Genomic DNA, 16398 nt, shown 5'->3' on the forward strand with positions numbered 1-16398 from the left:
ATTTCTAGGTTTTCATAGAGCATCCCAACAGCTGGTGTAAACCCATAACATGCATTAACTAATTTGACATCATAGTCGGAATGTTAGCCAATTGATTTTTCTTCAGAGAAACCAACTGAAAAAATAAGCCCACTATGAATTAATTCTTTGCAGGAATTTCCCATGTCTGATGATTTAAAAGAATAAATTCTGCATGTAAATGAATCATTACAAGCTTAATTGAAGCTTGTTGGATACTCAAGATTACTCACTGTGGTGTGTTTCTGATGGAGACAGGAAGTGAAAAAGCAAGGTCTATGAGATTTTTTTTGTGCATGAAGTCTCAGCCAGTCTTTTCATGTTTCTCATTGAGGCTTTGGTCGCTAGGGTAAATGACTCAAGGTATCTATTGCCGCTTAGCTGTTTTTAAGGGGGAATTTCCCCCCACACTCCTCCCTGCCCCAAAATAGCTAATTATATACTGGAAGTTTCAGTACATTGTTCACAGTTTGTGAAGTCAGCATATTTCTGGAAGCTCACTGTGAATGTAATTCTTCGCTGTACTGATGCTTTTGTTTCTCCATCCCTGCAGCCAGCACAGTACTGTAAGGACACAATTCTATCGCTATTTTTTCCCTCACATTTGATGTGGTAGTTTGCATACAGCTGCAGAGTAGACAGTTACCTTTGAAAGGAACATTTGGCTGCTCTAATTTGATTAAAGAAAACCACCTCAATCATTTCTAGACTGAGAACGTTTTCATTTTAACTTGGCAGTAGGAGTTGGGAATGTACTCACTGCACTTAGATATGTGGGGGAGCAGTCAGGGAACAAAACCAGCTCCTCAAATGGAGACAGCTTTGGTGCAGTTGTTTCTGGTTTTTTGTTGTTGTTGTTGGTTTTTTTTTGTTTTGTTTTGTTTTTAAGGCAAGCAGTGTTCTGTACGATTGAATCACCTTCTCTTTCCCTCCCAAATTTTCTGCGACCTTGATTTTCACCTCTGTCTCCTTTTCACGGGCTTTTCCTTAGCATTTCCTGTAAACTGATTGTGGCAGGGGTAGAATGCTACCCTAATGTGATTTGAAGGACTTGGAGGTCCTCAAAAGAATTCTCCCATTTTTATATAAAAAGAAACCTCCAAATCATGAATGACTATGAATTGGACATGCTTTCTTGGCCACCATTGAGTGGCTAAAAAAGTTTTTCGACCATGCGTGCACAGACCAAGGTTGGGAATTTAGTTGCAAGTTGCACAGAAGAAAATTGCTTGCCAGCAGAAGCCTGTATACAGCCCTAGTGCTAGACAGTTACTAATCATCTCACATATGTCTCCTGAGATAGAAGAAAGTCTGATCAGCAGTTAGTATGACAGTTGAAAATACATTCTGCTGATTGTGGGTTGGCATCTACTTTATCCATATGTTATTGGAAATAATTGAGCAGGGGCTCAGTCTGTAGGGTAAACCATGAATGAATTCATGAACCACAGTTCAGCAATGTAATATATGGTGTTCTTGGGAAGGTACTATGGTGGCATCCTAAAAAGTTTGTGAAATTTTAAATAAAAACTATGAGGGTACACATAGAGTCTTGGAAATACAACCACATTATTATTAATTGAGCCTTGGATATTATTGGTAACCTAAGAGTCGAGGTCAGATGTGGCCTCACATTCTCCCCCATGACAGTATGACTTGACCACATTGTACTTCTCACCTGTCTAAGCTTTAGTTTCTTCATTTGTAAATATAGGACACATATTAAATGATGTTTCTGAGTTTAGGTTCCTGTTATGTGTTTGACACTTGGCAAATACTTGGCTACCTCACTCTCTCTTCCTCTCCTCCTTGGTGTCACCATTCAACTACTTGGAATGTTTTGAGGGAGAGTGGTTTTGTTCATGGAACGTGTGGCCAAACTCAATGAAGTCCTCTCGACATTCTCATATGTGCAGCTCTCATTCTCTTGGACATAAATTGTTAAGTCCAGGGGGACTCTATCAAGTCTGCCTAGCTTCCCTATGGATAATAAGCCCTAGGCAGACATTATATCAGGTACTAGTTAAGATACGAGTACAGTGGATATGGAAATTGTTTAGTAAATGTTAGCTGTTGGATAGACTTATGTTGTCATCTTGAATTCTTTTCCATCTTGTGTCATCTCTGGGTGCTAAAATAATTTCCACATTTAATCTCAAGATTTAATGAAGTCACCCTGGTCTGTTCTTCCTTTTGAGAGTTAAGGCCAAGAGGCAATCTTCCTGTTTTGTTTTCACACACAGTTGGGAGAATGTCAATCTTTTCAGTCACGTCTGGGTCATGGAAGCATACAAAGACTGCAGAGGGACTGAAAAGATAATTGTCCAAAGGCCACTGCTACATCTGGATTTGGCGACCCAAGATTTGTAGTAGATACAACTTCGTAAATGTAGTTGAATCCCTGGCTAGCTTACAATGCTGATCTGTTCCGTAATATAACTGAAAAAATTACCTCAATGCAATAAAATATTGCAAAAAGTAATGCTTGCTGTGTTTGTTTTGTTCAGTTACCAAAATTATAACATCAAACAAGATTTTAAAAGTTAATTACCAGTGATTGAGGATTTAATTTATTGATGTAATTGTTGATTTAATTTGAATACGTTTTTGGAGACCTGTAGAGATTCTGCAGAGAAATGCTGACTACTAATTCTTGATGTCACTTCAAACTTTCTTTTTCCTCAACAAAGAATTATTGTGATATTTCTCATATATAATCGCCTTTTCACTCATTTATGGAACATAAGAAATAGCAGGAAGATCGGTAGGAGAAGGAAGGGAAGAATGGGGGGGGGTAAACAGAAGGGGGAATGAACCACGAGAGATTATGGACTCTGGGAAACAAACTGAGGGCTTCAGAGGGGAGGGGGGTGGGGGAATGGGATAGGCCGGTGATGGGTATTAAGGAGGGCACGTATTGCATGGAGCACTGGGTATTATACGCAAATAATGAGTCATGGAACATTACATCAAAAACTAAGGATGTACGGTATGGTGACTAACATAACATAATAAAAAGTTATTTAAAAAATTAAAAAAATAAAAATATACTTTTATATAGCCCAGTACTACTGAATACTGTCCAAGTCCTACTGTTAGTGTTCCCAGATACATCTTCTTGTGTGGACTCTCATCTGGGTGACAACGTTAAACATTCAAATCCAGTGAAATTATTGAACGTGTCTAATGAGTTGCATGGAGCCTGAGACCAAGATTTGGTTTTGTTCTGTTTTTTAATAATGAATGTCTCATTCCTTTTTCCATGGCGGTTGTCTCCTTAAGTCCTATTAAGTAGAGTTTTTCTCACAGCTGGGAGGGATTGTTATTCCCATTTATAGATAATGAAACTGACACAGAGAATTGAAGTGGGCTGTTCAAGGTCACCTCGACTCCAGGTGTCATATCCCGCATCTCAGGATTTTCTGTCCAGTCCTTACAGGTGTGTGAGTCATGCCGGGATCATTTGGATAGGACTGTTTTGGTTATGCCTGTTTGGGAATTAAATGCGAGTAAACTGGATGCTGGCAAGGGCACACTGATTATTTAAGGAGGAAACTGGCTCCTATTACCAGGAACTGGGGGTAATAATCGCTTTGGCATATTAAATGCCATCTCTATTTTAATTTAATTTTGCTAACAATTTGTTTTAATAGTCCTACGTAGTGACAAATGCTCATGGAATCGGGATTGTTAAATAGAGTCATTTGTTGGGGTTCATGCTGCTCCTCACCATGGTAGCAGTCAGCTTTCCGTAGCCTTGCCCCCCCAGGCCAGTGAGAAAAGGAAGAGTGTGGCAGGTCAAAGGAAGTATACTCACCTCTGAACCTGGCACGAGAAGTGCTGACGAGCGTGTCACTTACGCTCCTGATGACTCAGCATTTCCTGGTTTCTCTCTGTCGTGGTGCTAATAATATCGAATGACCTTGGTCCAAACTGTTTCAGGGAACCTTTGGTTTCCTCATCATCAGACATTTGAAATCAGAAATCCTTTCCTTTCTTTCGCACATTAATTAAGAGTACTAGGTATGAGCCATTGTATTCTGTGTTGGATTACATGCCTTTTGTTCTTAAGATTAGAAGTAGCTTTGGCTCTGGAGTATAATAAGTAAATACATGCTTACCTCTCAGCGTAAGGCAGTCCTGTTATATATAGAATTCGTCTGCTCTTTGTATTGTTTCTGCGCAGTCCGATGACTGGGGCAGAGGTGGAAGGAAATGAAGTTCAAACCACAGTTGCAGTGTATTTGCTACATTGATTTTAGGAAAGGCTTAGGGACCCAGATGCCCAGCCGGGAGGGAAACTGCATCTGTTCCATCGGAACCCTCATCGCTCTCCGAACAGGCCAGCACAGCCCACTCTGTGAGCGAAACCAAGTTGTATTTACTAATTCGTTTTATGTTTAGAACTAGCCAAGATTATTAGACTGAGAAGCTATTCGTATTGAGACATCTGGAGATGAAGCATTTCAGAAATCCTTGACAATTTTAGAAAACCTCGAAAAATTTTTACCTGTTTTCCTGGGCTGTTATAACATCAATTATAGGACGTGGTTGAGAGTTTGTCCATGTTGACAGCCAAGTTGTTTAAAAATTTATGAAGCAGTTTTAAAGTTATTTTATACATTATCCAGACATGAAGTTTCTCTAGAAATACATTTTTCTTATTAAAGACAATTTTAGGGGCGCCTGGGTGGCGCAGTCATTAAGCGTCTGCCTTCGGCTCAGGACGTGATCCCAGCGTTCTGGGATCGAGCCCCACATCAGGCTCCTCCGCTGGGAACCTGCTTCTTCCTCTCCCACTCCCCCTGCTTGTGTTCCCTCTCTCGCTGGCTGTCGCTGTCAAATAAATAAAATAAAAATCTTAAAAAAAAAAAAAAGACAATTTTAAAGCAGTAGTTTACAGTGAAGAGATACTTAAAGCAAAAATAATGGTGTGTTTAAAATGAATATTTATTCTTACTTCTTTATGTGTTTTTATCTTTACAAGGCCCCTAAATAGCAAGCATTTAGCTGCTTCCAAGTAAGCAAAAGTAAAAATTCCTACAGAAAACATAGCCCTGACCTTTTTGCACATGTAATCCAAACGAAAGTTAGCTTTGAAGTGGTGTCTTGTTACATAATTGTACTGAAAGTATGCAGTAATATGTATTCCTTTGAATGTCTTTCATTCAGAAACATATTCTTGTTTATTTGACTGTCCTACCAGCTGAAAATGGATTATGTTCTGGTTGTTCATCTAACCACCCAACCTCAAAATACTTGAGAAATTACATGAAGAACTTCATTCCAAAGCATAACATTTTCAGAGATTCAGACCATTGGAAGATTGAACATGGAATTTCACTCCATAGATGATTAAAATAAAAAACAAACAATGGAAGAAAATAAGCAGAATTTAGAAACCTAGGTTTTGCCTGACAGAACACCTGTCCAATCAGCAGTAAATTATCTTAAAGAGCATGTACTTTCTAGAAGGTACTTAGTGTGGGCCATTTGTTTCAGACATGTCTATAAGCATTGCTACCAGACTATTTGGCCAACTCAGCATTAGGGAGTAGAGCGTTCAGAAGCATCGCAAATCATTGCAAAGAGTGTGAGAATTATGACCAGTACAGGCAAAAACAAATGAAACCCCTTCTTTTCTTGGGTGTTCTCTGAGATGCTGCTATAGGAACCTGAGGATTGGTAGCATTTGCTTAAGACTGTCAAGTTTCTGGTGCTGCCCACAGTACAAAAACTGGCATTTTGATTCCTTTTGAATTTCCTCATCTGATTTAGTGAGCATTCTGCATATTGAGAATTCCTCTGCAAGAAATTCTACTTATCACTAAAAAAGAAAACTACTATAAGAGATTTCTTCTTTTAAGATTTTATTTATTTGAGAGAGAAGGGAGAGCACAAGGTGGGGGTGGGGGCAGAGGGAGAGATTCGTCTCGAGCCCAGTGTTGGGCTCCATCCCAGGACCCTGGGATCATGACCAAGCTGAAGGCAGACACTTAACCGACTGAGCCACCCAGGCCCCCCATATGAGATGCCTAATTTTTGTGATTGTTTGGCATTTATAGGGAAGTCTTTTTGTTGAGTTGCCTAAGTGAGGAATTGAATCCTCCAGTTAAGAAAACCTAGTTAATTGGGGGCGCCTGGGTGGCACAGCAGTTAAGCGTCTGCCTTCGGCTCAGGACGTGATCCCGGCGTTCTGGGATCGAGCCCCACATCAGGCTCCTCCGCTATGAGTCTGCTTCTTCCTCTCCCACTCCCCCTGCTTGTGTTCCCTCTCTCGCTGGCTGTCTCTATCTCTGTCGATAAATAAATAAAATCTTAAAAAAAAAAAGAAAAAAGAAAACCTAGTTAATTGAAAGTTGTCATCTCTCCTGACCATTAAGACCCATTTTCAAAGAATTAGAATATGACAAATATATTGAACACTAAAGCTTGTAATTTAATACTTTGTTGATTATTGAGAAAATATTTCAAGATTTATACTTTACTGTAATCCTTCCCAATTGCAGTTATGATGAACATGGCCTATTCCTGCTATTGAGAGAATTGCAGTTAATAAAATATTAACTTGGTTTTATGACTTGGCTATCCATGAAAGAGGAGAGAAGGCCTTATGTCTTGTCTGTTGAAGAAACAAAATCTATTGTGTTATATCTTGGTTAGATATAAAATTTCATTTTTTTTTTTTTTTTGGTGGGGGGACAGAGGGAGAGAGAATCATAAGCAGACTCCATGCTGAGCTTGGAGCCCAATGTGGGGCTCCATCTCACAATCCTGAGGTCATGACCTGAGTCCAGATCAAGAGTCAGATGCTTATCTGACTGAGCCACCCAGGCGCCCCTAACATTTCACTCTTTAAATCCAGAGATTATGGAGGGAAAGTTTGAGAGGTTGAAATGGGAGTAGTGAAGGGCAAGCAGGGAGTTTAGGTAGAGAATAAACGGAGAAGACAAGTTTATAAGAAAATTCTGAAGTATAGAGGTAAATAAAGTAGAGAATGACCAAAAAAATTAGAAGAGATCAAATTAAAGAAATAAATCCTTTCTTAAAGTTTTGAAATATCATGAGAATGTCAAAATTAGGGTGGCAGAAAACTCCTGGTTCTGAGAGAGTATCCCTAGATTAGACAAAGACAGAAATGACGTTAAAGAAAAAAAGTAGAAGGAAAGAAAAAACACCTAAATGTGCAAGAGAGTAATTAAGAATTAAAATGAGTTTGGATCCAAAATTGGTAAGAGCTACAACTTCAGTGTGGTTTATCTTAAATCGTCGACCTGTTACCCAAAACCCACATTTGTTTGTTCTTTTCATATTATGTTTTTGGTGGGAAACATAAAGTAAATTCTTCTTGCATTCATCAGCTTTTGGTCTTATGGTAGAAAAATATGGATAAAAATGTTGTCCTACCTGACATGCAAATAAGAGCTTTTGGTCTGTTCTACATGTTGTAAAATTACTATTGGTTTTCATTATTGGCATTATTATATGGGGTATCTTGTGCTTCTTATCCAGTTACAGAGAAGCCCTTGTCATACGATGTTAAAACATGAACTGACTTCTTTAGAAGGATAAGTGGTAATCAGTTTAGGACGTTGGATTCTTCATTTCTCCTTCACATCCCCACCACTCTTCATGGGGGATCATGTGCATTATCCATTTTGCACTTAATTGCATGTGTTTATAAAGATGCTAATCAAGTGATAAATAGTGATAAAAATAAAGGGATGGTGGTGGTGGGGAATCACTAACAAGTCTACAATGGTAGGGGCATCTGGGTGACTCAGTCAGTTAAGCACCTGCCTGCAGCTCAGGTCATGATCCTGGAATCCTGGGATCGAGCCCCGTGTCGGGCTCTCTGCTCAGTGGAGAGTCTTCTCCCTCTCCCTCTGCTGCTCCCCCTGCTCGTGCTCTCTCGAATACACTCTCTCTCTCTTAAATAATAAATAGGTAAAAATTTATTTAAAAAAAAAGTCCACTATTGTTTATTTTTTAAAGGGACATTTTAAACAGTCCTAGATACATTCTCAAAGTACATTGCTAAATTTGGTGGGGGTTTGGAGGAGAGATATATACACATATATATTTTAAAGATTTATTTGAGAGAGAGTGAGAAAGTGCGTGTGTACGAGCAGGGGCAGAGGGAGAGAAACTCAAGCCGACTCCGTGCTGAGCGTAGAGCCCAGTGCAGGGCTGGATCCCACAACCCTGAGATCATGACCTGAGCCGAAATCAGGAGTCTGATGCTCAACCAGCTGAGCCACCCAGGCGCCCCTAGAAGACATTTTGTATATATTTTGTGAGGGGAAATCTCTGTCTAGTTTTACTTGATGTGAGGATATGAAGCTTCTGTAGATAAGATATTGTAATTATACCTTTGTCAGGAAGTTAGGTTTTTTTAACTTTTTTTTTTTTTTTAGTAAAATATGCATCACCTAAAAGTGATCATTTTAACCATTTTCAAGCGTGCAAGTCAGTGGCATTACATACATCCACATTGTTGTGGAGCCATCAGCTCTAGCCAAGCCCAGAATTTTATTTCCCCCTTTCTCACAGGAAGATACATTTTTAAATGACGTTTGGTCACCTGATGAGAGCCAGGCAGCAGTTCGTGATACAGCCAGCAGGCTCAGTGTTAGGAATAGAAATAATAGAGGCGCACTAAAGCTAGCTCAAGAAAGAAGGATGTTACTGTCAATGCACAGGCCCTTCATGAGAATCTTTGCACATTTGTCTTCTTGGGACCGGGGTTCTGGACTCCAGGACCCTATAAGGAGTGCCTGTGGTCTGTCTTGCACCAGGGAGTTGCCCCTGAGCGTTTGTCCTCACGGCTTCCTGTGTGTCTTCATACCCAGGGCTTCCTCATAACCTCCACATCCACAGGTCCAGGGTGGTCTTCACAGCTCTGGGTCCGTGTGAGGTTTTTGGTGTGGTGCCCAGACCCGCATACAAACACTGGTTCTTAGTTCCTATTTCAGAGAGGCTGAGGCATGGTGTGGGGGAAACAAGCCCTAATCTGGGCAAGACTGGATTTTCACCCTGGTTTCACATGGTGAAGAACGTTGGTTGGCATTTGATTGTTGTTCTAGCTAAGGTCTGAGTCTTTAAGACGTAAAGTACCGTGTTTGTCATGAAAATGCAGCTTTAGGATAATTCTTACATCGTTTTGAAGTTTGACTAAGCGTTTCAAAGCCATATATGTGTTCCTAAACAGGTTTACAGTTGCATGCTGACACTGACGGTAGCTTTTAGTCACAGAAACTTGAAGAAGTTTCACCTTGAGAGCACTGAAAATGCTCGTGGAGAGTAGGTTGCCTGGATGAACGTCATCAGTTCCTGGCCACAGCAATCATAGAGCATACTCATTTTGGCGGGAAAGTCATGCTCTTCAGATTGAAAAATTGGAACATCATTACAGAAAACGTATTTTTATTTTAAACCATTGAACAGAAATGCTGTGTGGCTTATGATGACTAGAAGACACCTTATGTATAATTAACTTAATGATGAATGCTTTTAGCAACACACCCAAATGAGCAACATCTCTTCAGATCCTGGATGACTTGAGCCCAGAGAAGGGGCAACATGGCAGTGATGCTGGACCGGCAGGCAGCTCCACAGATCAGCTTCCCACTCCTCCCAGGTTTAGCCCTGCCACTCTGTTGGTGCCTACGTTGGGAGCACTGGTTATATGACCAGTTCTCTTCCACTGGGGCTTCAAGCACCCTTGCGTTGAGAGAAAGGGCCATATGTTTTTTAGAGTTGAAGAAATTATAGACTTTCGGAGCTGCTCATACTCATTTGTTCAGTTTTTGAACCGGGATTATTTATACAAGCACTGCTTGACCGGCATTTCTTCCCCAAGATCACGTTATAGCAGTGGTCTTCCGCTGGGAGCGGTTTTACCTCTGGGGGGGGGATATTTGGCAATCTCTGGATGCATTTTCTTTGTCATAGCTGGGGAAGGGTACTGCTACTGGCATCTAATAGGTGAAGGTCATGGATGCTGTTAAACATCCCACGAGGCACGGACAGCTCTGTACTGCAAAGACAATGCAACACGTGGATTGTGCTGAGGCTCCGAAGGCCTGCATTACAGAAAGGCGCTGGTTAACATCAGTTTGAAGGAGGCAGAAGGTAGTAAAGTCTGTGGTATAAACTGGGCGAAACAAAGAGGCCCAACACTGTCTAGCATTAATAAGGTTAACATTCCTACAGTCAGCACTCGGATGTTAGTACTTTACCATCAATGCGTGAGATGGGGAAAACCCAGAGTAGGGATAACTTTCGTCCGTAATTGTTTAATTGGGAATAAGAGGAGATGGCTGGGATGGACAGAGCTAAGGTCAACTGGGAAGTTTGGGATTTGGGAAAATTTGGGAGTTTAGTTTGGGACTGGAATCCACGATGAAGGGCAGGAAGTAAATGTCGTTGCATTTGTTCGTTTATTGAATTTTCATTAGTTTTATTTTATCCCTGCTAGGGAATCAGAGCTTTTTGAAAAAAGACTAAGGAAGTAGGGATGACTCTGTTGACCCTTCCTTACAAGAGGATACACTCATCCTCCAGTGGAGAAAGTGTGAGGTAGTTCCAGACAACTGACACCTCTGATTAGAGCCCCCTCCAGCTTCGGGGTGCATCGCCTCCCGTCTGTTCTCTGTTGTCTTTACGTATGTCACAGTGGCTGGTCTATCAGGTTTTATGGTTTGCCTTCTAATGCCTCTATCTGTACAATGTCATTAACACATATGCGGGGATTAAATAAAATAACCAGGGGAGAAGAACTTTTGAAATGAATTGAAGTGAATGATTCTGAAGTTCACGAATGTAGTAGATGGCATCCATAGACAGATGAGGCTTTACCTGTTTTCTCTTCATCTAGACTTGACCCTAGAAGATTAGTTTCCCTTCTACTTGACATGGTCTGGTATTAACCAAGTCCGAGAGGTTTGCCTGTTCGATATGCACTTGTCTTCAAAGGTTAGGCTCTGATCTCATCAGCTCCATTAAGAGCATTTCTGGAAGCGTGAGTGCTTCCGTTGACAATTAAGTTTGTCTCCCCTGGTTTAACTCTGTGTTCTAGCTTGTCCTGCGGGGCCCGTGCTTATGTCACGTGTGCATGTCTCCTTCCCTCAACTGTAATGAAAGATCTTCGTGAATAGAGCTCACGACTTCTTCTTTGGTGGTTAGCATGCTGCTGAGCATACTACAAGTGCTTAATAAATGCCCATTGTTTGGTGGGTTATGTGAGATATTCTATTTCTTTAGAAATTACATCAAAATAATATACACAAAGGCAGTCAAATGATGGGGTATAAAAAAACCTTGAAAAGATTAATTACTACAGGTCATCCTAACACCGGGTTCCATGGGAACGGTAGGTTTTAGGAATAGCGTCAGAACATACGCAGAAGTGAACACTACCCCTCAATAGCAGTAGTTTCTCAACAGAGGGAGATTTTGCCCCCAGAGGACATTTGGCAATGTCTGCAGGTATTTTTTGGTCGACAGTTGGAAGGATACTGCTGGTATCTACTGGGTAGAGGCCAAGTACACAGCTAAACACGCTAAATGCACAGGGAAGTTCCCCACAAAAAAGAGTTGTCTGGCCTCAAATGTGAATAGTGCCCCCCGTTGAGACACCTCAATCCACAGCCTTGTGTGGACACCACCATGAACGTCCTTTACCACCTAAAGGAATGAGAACAAGCAAAAAAGCAGTGCCTACTTTTATATGGAAGAAACGATTATATATTATAAACTCCTAAACAGTGGGAACTGCAGCTATGTACATAAACCAGAATGGTCTGACAGTTAAAAAGATGTGTGATAGCTGCTTATGTAATAAACGGGTGCTTTTTGTCTTTGGCCATGACTTTGGGAGGAGGGGACAATAAGTTGAGAGAATTCTCTTAAAGCTGAATGCACCTTTCCGTGAGTTTAGAAAATGAGAGGCCTTTGCTAACCCAGAAAGATGTATTTGAATATTACATTTTTGAAGGTTACATTTTTAATAGGCTGGAATTCCTCCAAAAGGTTTGATGGTTATGTTAGAACACTGAAACATGCATCCTTCTGTTTTTCCAAACATTTTTAAAGCTTCCTTGAAGAATACTTGATAATTTTTAAGGTATAAGAATATGCTTTCCCTCCTGAAATTAACTTTGGGAGGTAATTTTGCTGCATTCAGTGGCAGAATGGTACAGTGGGGAGGACAGTTCACAGAGGGATCCTAGGCGGGTCAGCTTACCGTGCCCCCCCCCCCACCCCCAGTTTCCTCATTTTCAAAAAGGAGGACTAAAGCTTGATGACTTTGGGCTTTAAAATTCTATGTTCCTATAATTTTAGTATGAAATAGTAAAAAAAAAAAAAAAAAGAAAAGAAAAAGAGAGAGAGAGACATTGTTTGTGCAGTCTTTTAGGAGAGAAATTTTGAAGGCTTAAATTATTCCAGTTTGTTTCTTAGGAACTAAAGAAATAATCCTTTTCTACAAAGGCTCACTCCCAGTGTTTAAAGAAAGAAAGGAATTCCTGTTATAAGTAAAAGTTGTCCCCACCTCCAAACAAAATAAAAAGAGTCAAATAAAATTTACAACTGATTTTAAAATGTCATTGTTAGCTAATTTTGAAAATTTTGCCCATTTTCTTCTATGTGTTTATACTTAAGTATAAAGAAAACATTTTAATACACTACTGCTGGTGCAGAGTTTTTCACACAATTAGGGTTAAGCTAGATGCTTCCATACATTTGCTGTTTGTAGAGGTAAAACACATTTGAAAGCTTTATTAAGGTTTTTAGTCTACCATTTAGTAAGTTATTGGGCTCTGAATGAAAGGATGACTCTTTCCTGTGTGGTGTATGGAAAATTAAATGGAAACTTGAAATTTCCTCCTTTTTCCTAAAGTGGCAATTCGGGTACTCACAAGATTGGGGATGTTACAAGATCCCAAGAAATGAAGCTTGCTTTTGTGGTGTCTCTATTCTGAAGAGACTGGGAAGTTGGTTCTGGCATATTCCGGTTTCCACGGGGGCCTATTCTAGAACATGGCTATCAGGATTGCCTGATTTGAAGATGATTTTTGGATGGACCCAAAGATGCTAAGGCATCCAGTTACAGTTTGGATCTCATTCCCAGAATTAACGTTGCTTACAGCGACTAGCAGTGTGTGACATGGGATACGTTCATGAAATAGTGCCTTAGATGACTTCCCACCTAGCAGAGGTTAGCTGAGCGCTTCCTGAGTACAAGGCACTTACTATAAGTAATAGGTACAGGGGGGAATCAAAAAGTGTATTAACGGTCGCTATTTTCAATGAGTTTATGACCTAGCAGGAGGAAAGAGAGAAGGGACCCATGTAAATTACTATAATACAAAGAATAAAGCAATATGGACCATTCAGAGTCAGAGATACAATTCTAGGCTACCTCAGAAGAAGAAATTGTTTAACTTGTGGGAGCAGGGAAGTTAGACTCCACAGAAGGAGGTAGACAATGAGCAGAATCACACAAGTGGAGATGAATGGCCTATGCTGCCTGGCGGAGAAGTCTAAGGTGTTGAGTTGACCAAAGTGAGAGGGGAAGGGAAGTAGTAGAGATATGCACAAGTGGTGGGAATAATAGAATATCAGAATAGACCAGGTTGAAGTCGAATCTAGAGACAAGCAAACTAGTTAGGAGATGGACCATTTCTTAGGGAGAGAGAGAAAAAAATGGTGGCCTATTTTGGAATAGTTTCCTCGAAATGAGAGGAAAGGTTAAGTATGAGAGAGTTGAGTACAAGAATTGGCCAGTCTGGGTAGCTGGTTGGGTGTGTGGGTGAGCAGGGCCATAGAGTCAGCAAGATGAATTGGGGTTGGTTAACCTGAGTGAGAGAACGGTGGTTCAACTGTTAGAAGTAGGACTCCTAGGAGAGAAGGAAGCGGGTTTGAGGGACACCAGTGAGATCTGTTTAGAATGCGTTGAGTTATATGTGCTCTCAGGAAGTAGCCGAGGCAGAGTTATAGTTGAAGTACCGGAAATTGCAAGATCCAGAGAGGAGTCCAGAAAACCTGTGACATTCTTAAAGGAGACCTAGATCTTTTTGAGTCCCACATTTGGAATACCGTATTGCATACAGTGTGTCCCACCGCAAGGAGGAACCCACAAACGCCCCATGTGGAAACTGAGTGTGCTGACTAGGCTTGTGTCACCAGTTAAAATGACTTGTTAACACACACCAGTTTTCACAAGCACAGGTGTTTTCAAATCATGCCTCAGAAACAGTTGCTGTCTGTAATAGATCCGTAAGGTCCCTGTCAAATTGGACGCTACATATTAAATTAGTGACTGAGCAAGAGCACCCATGTGTTGAGGGAAAAAGTAAAACTGAGAATAGAACCTCGAGATTACCTGCATTTAGGATCGAAGGAGAAAAAAGCGTCAGAGAAGAAGGCAGAGACCAGAGAGGGAGAAATGCAAGAGAATTTAGAGAAGTCTTGGGAGGGGAAGAGTTTCAAGGAGAGGGAGGCATTTCATTCAGGTATCTCAGGTGCTGCTAAGAGGTTGAAGAGACTACATTTAGTAGCGGGAAGTTACCAGTATCTCTTTGAGAGACAGATTTTGCTGAAGGGTGGAGAGGGAAGCCAGGTCACAGATAACAAAGGAATGGGAAAGTGTAGCACCGAGAGTAGACTATCGTTACATAAATTGAGGGGATGGAATGTTGGTAGAATGACAATCAGGTTGAAATAAAAGTGGTTTAACATTTTTGGTGTCATGATACAAAGGAAATATGAGTGTGTTTGTAGATGCAGAGGAGAGATTGGAGAGGAATGATAAAGAGTAAAAACTGAGGGGCGCCTGGGTGGCTCAGTTGGTTAAGTGTCTGCGTTCTGCTCAGGTCATGATCCCAGGGTCCTGGGATCGAGCCCTGCACCGGGCTCCCTGCTCAGTGGGGCACCTGCTTCTCCCTTAACTTCTCCGTGTGTGCGTGCGTGCGCTCTCTCTCTTTCAAATAAATAAATAAATAAATAAATACTTAAAAAAAAAGTAAAAGTTGATGAAATAAGAACTTAGCAGAGGGTGGAGGGCACAGTTGGTGGGGGACACCTCTTCTTGAAGAGGAGAATACTTTCCTGTGAAACATGAGGGACAGAAGACCTGGGGATGAGGCAAATGGCTTTGATTTTCTTCTGTTACGAGAAAAGACCATATGCAGAGAGCAGGGAGGAATTGGGAGCCCTAAGTGAAGCCTGAAGGAAGTGTCCGGAGTTAGAGAAGGTGAAGGAAGAAGAGCCACAGGTTGAAGACCGGGAAGTGGAGAAATTGGCTCTAAGAGGGACCTGAACAGGTGGAGGAATCTAAAGTGATTAACACCCCTGAAGTCCCTTAGGCATAGAGAGAGTGTCCTTCATTCACCTACAAATGAAGGCTTTATCATGTGCTAAAGGTATGCCTCAAGAGAAGCCTTATGCTTAAAAAAAAAATTGTTCTAATAAATGAAATAAAAACTAAAATTCTTAAGAATAAGTCATACTCATCATCATCATCATCTTCCAACTAATCTTTAATTGAACACTTGACATGTCCCACACCCGATTTTGCCTGTCATGAATGGTTTCATCTTTACAGCAGCCCTGCTGAGTTTACCTTCAAGTAAGTAGTTTCCTTGTTTTGTGTTCTTTGTTTATTGTTTAAAAGCTATACACACACACACAGATCATTTTTTGGCATATACTAAGAGTGGATTAATTAACTTATGTGTAGACACTTAAAAATTGGGTGTGATATTTTTAAAAATCAGGGTGACATACTTTATATCTATAAAGTATTTTTAAGAACTTTTCATAAAAGAGCTCTTACATAGCCAGCCTGGCAAAATTTATGCTCATTCAGCAGCACATATACTAAAATTGGAATGATAGAAAGATTAGCATGGCCCTTGTGAAAGGGTGACACACAAATTCGTGAAGCATTCCATATTAAAAAAAAAATTAATGCACTTAACTAGGGCTTAGTAAAAGTTGGGTGAGTCTTGCTTAAAACAGTTACTATTTGTTGAATTCCTGTTTCCTCAAAATGTTAACTTAGAGTTGAAATGCAAAAGAGGAGATTTGATACAGCATCCTGACATTTGACATTTTAAAGTAATTTCATTAGATCATCAAGCTCTGAATTATTGAAGATTGTTCTACTGTAAACAGTTCTTTCCATTATCTTTCTTTGAATTAGAAACAAGTTGCCTGCCATTTGCCTGGAAAAAGATAAATGTATTATGCGCTAAAATATACAAAGATTTTGGCATTATGTCTTCTCTGCTTTTTATTAATGAATGCTTTTGTTTAGTCTTACATCAGATGAATAGAACAGATTTGTGTTTTGAATAGTTTAAAGCCAGGAACAAA

At 40.4% G+C, this 16398-nt stretch overlaps 1 protein-coding gene and 1 non-coding gene across 2 annotated transcripts in view; both read left to right on the plus strand.

Moving 5' to 3' along the window:
* CDK6 (cyclin dependent kinase 6) overlaps window positions 1–16398 on the plus strand; it is a 228384-nt gene that overhangs the window by 19293 nt on the left and 192693 nt on the right. The window lies entirely within an intron of this gene.
* Window positions 15878–15980, plus strand: LOC121105987. Its single transcript, XR_005838715.1, has one exon. It is a non-coding gene; the product is annotated as a U6 spliceosomal RNA (small nuclear RNA).

Source organism: Ursus maritimus, unplaced genomic scaffold, assembly GCF_017311325.1.
Source record: "Ursus maritimus isolate PB19 unplaced genomic scaffold, ASM1731132v1 scaffold_3, whole genome shotgun sequence".
Classification (NCBI taxonomy): Eukaryota; Metazoa; Chordata; class Mammalia; order Carnivora; family Ursidae; genus Ursus; species Ursus maritimus.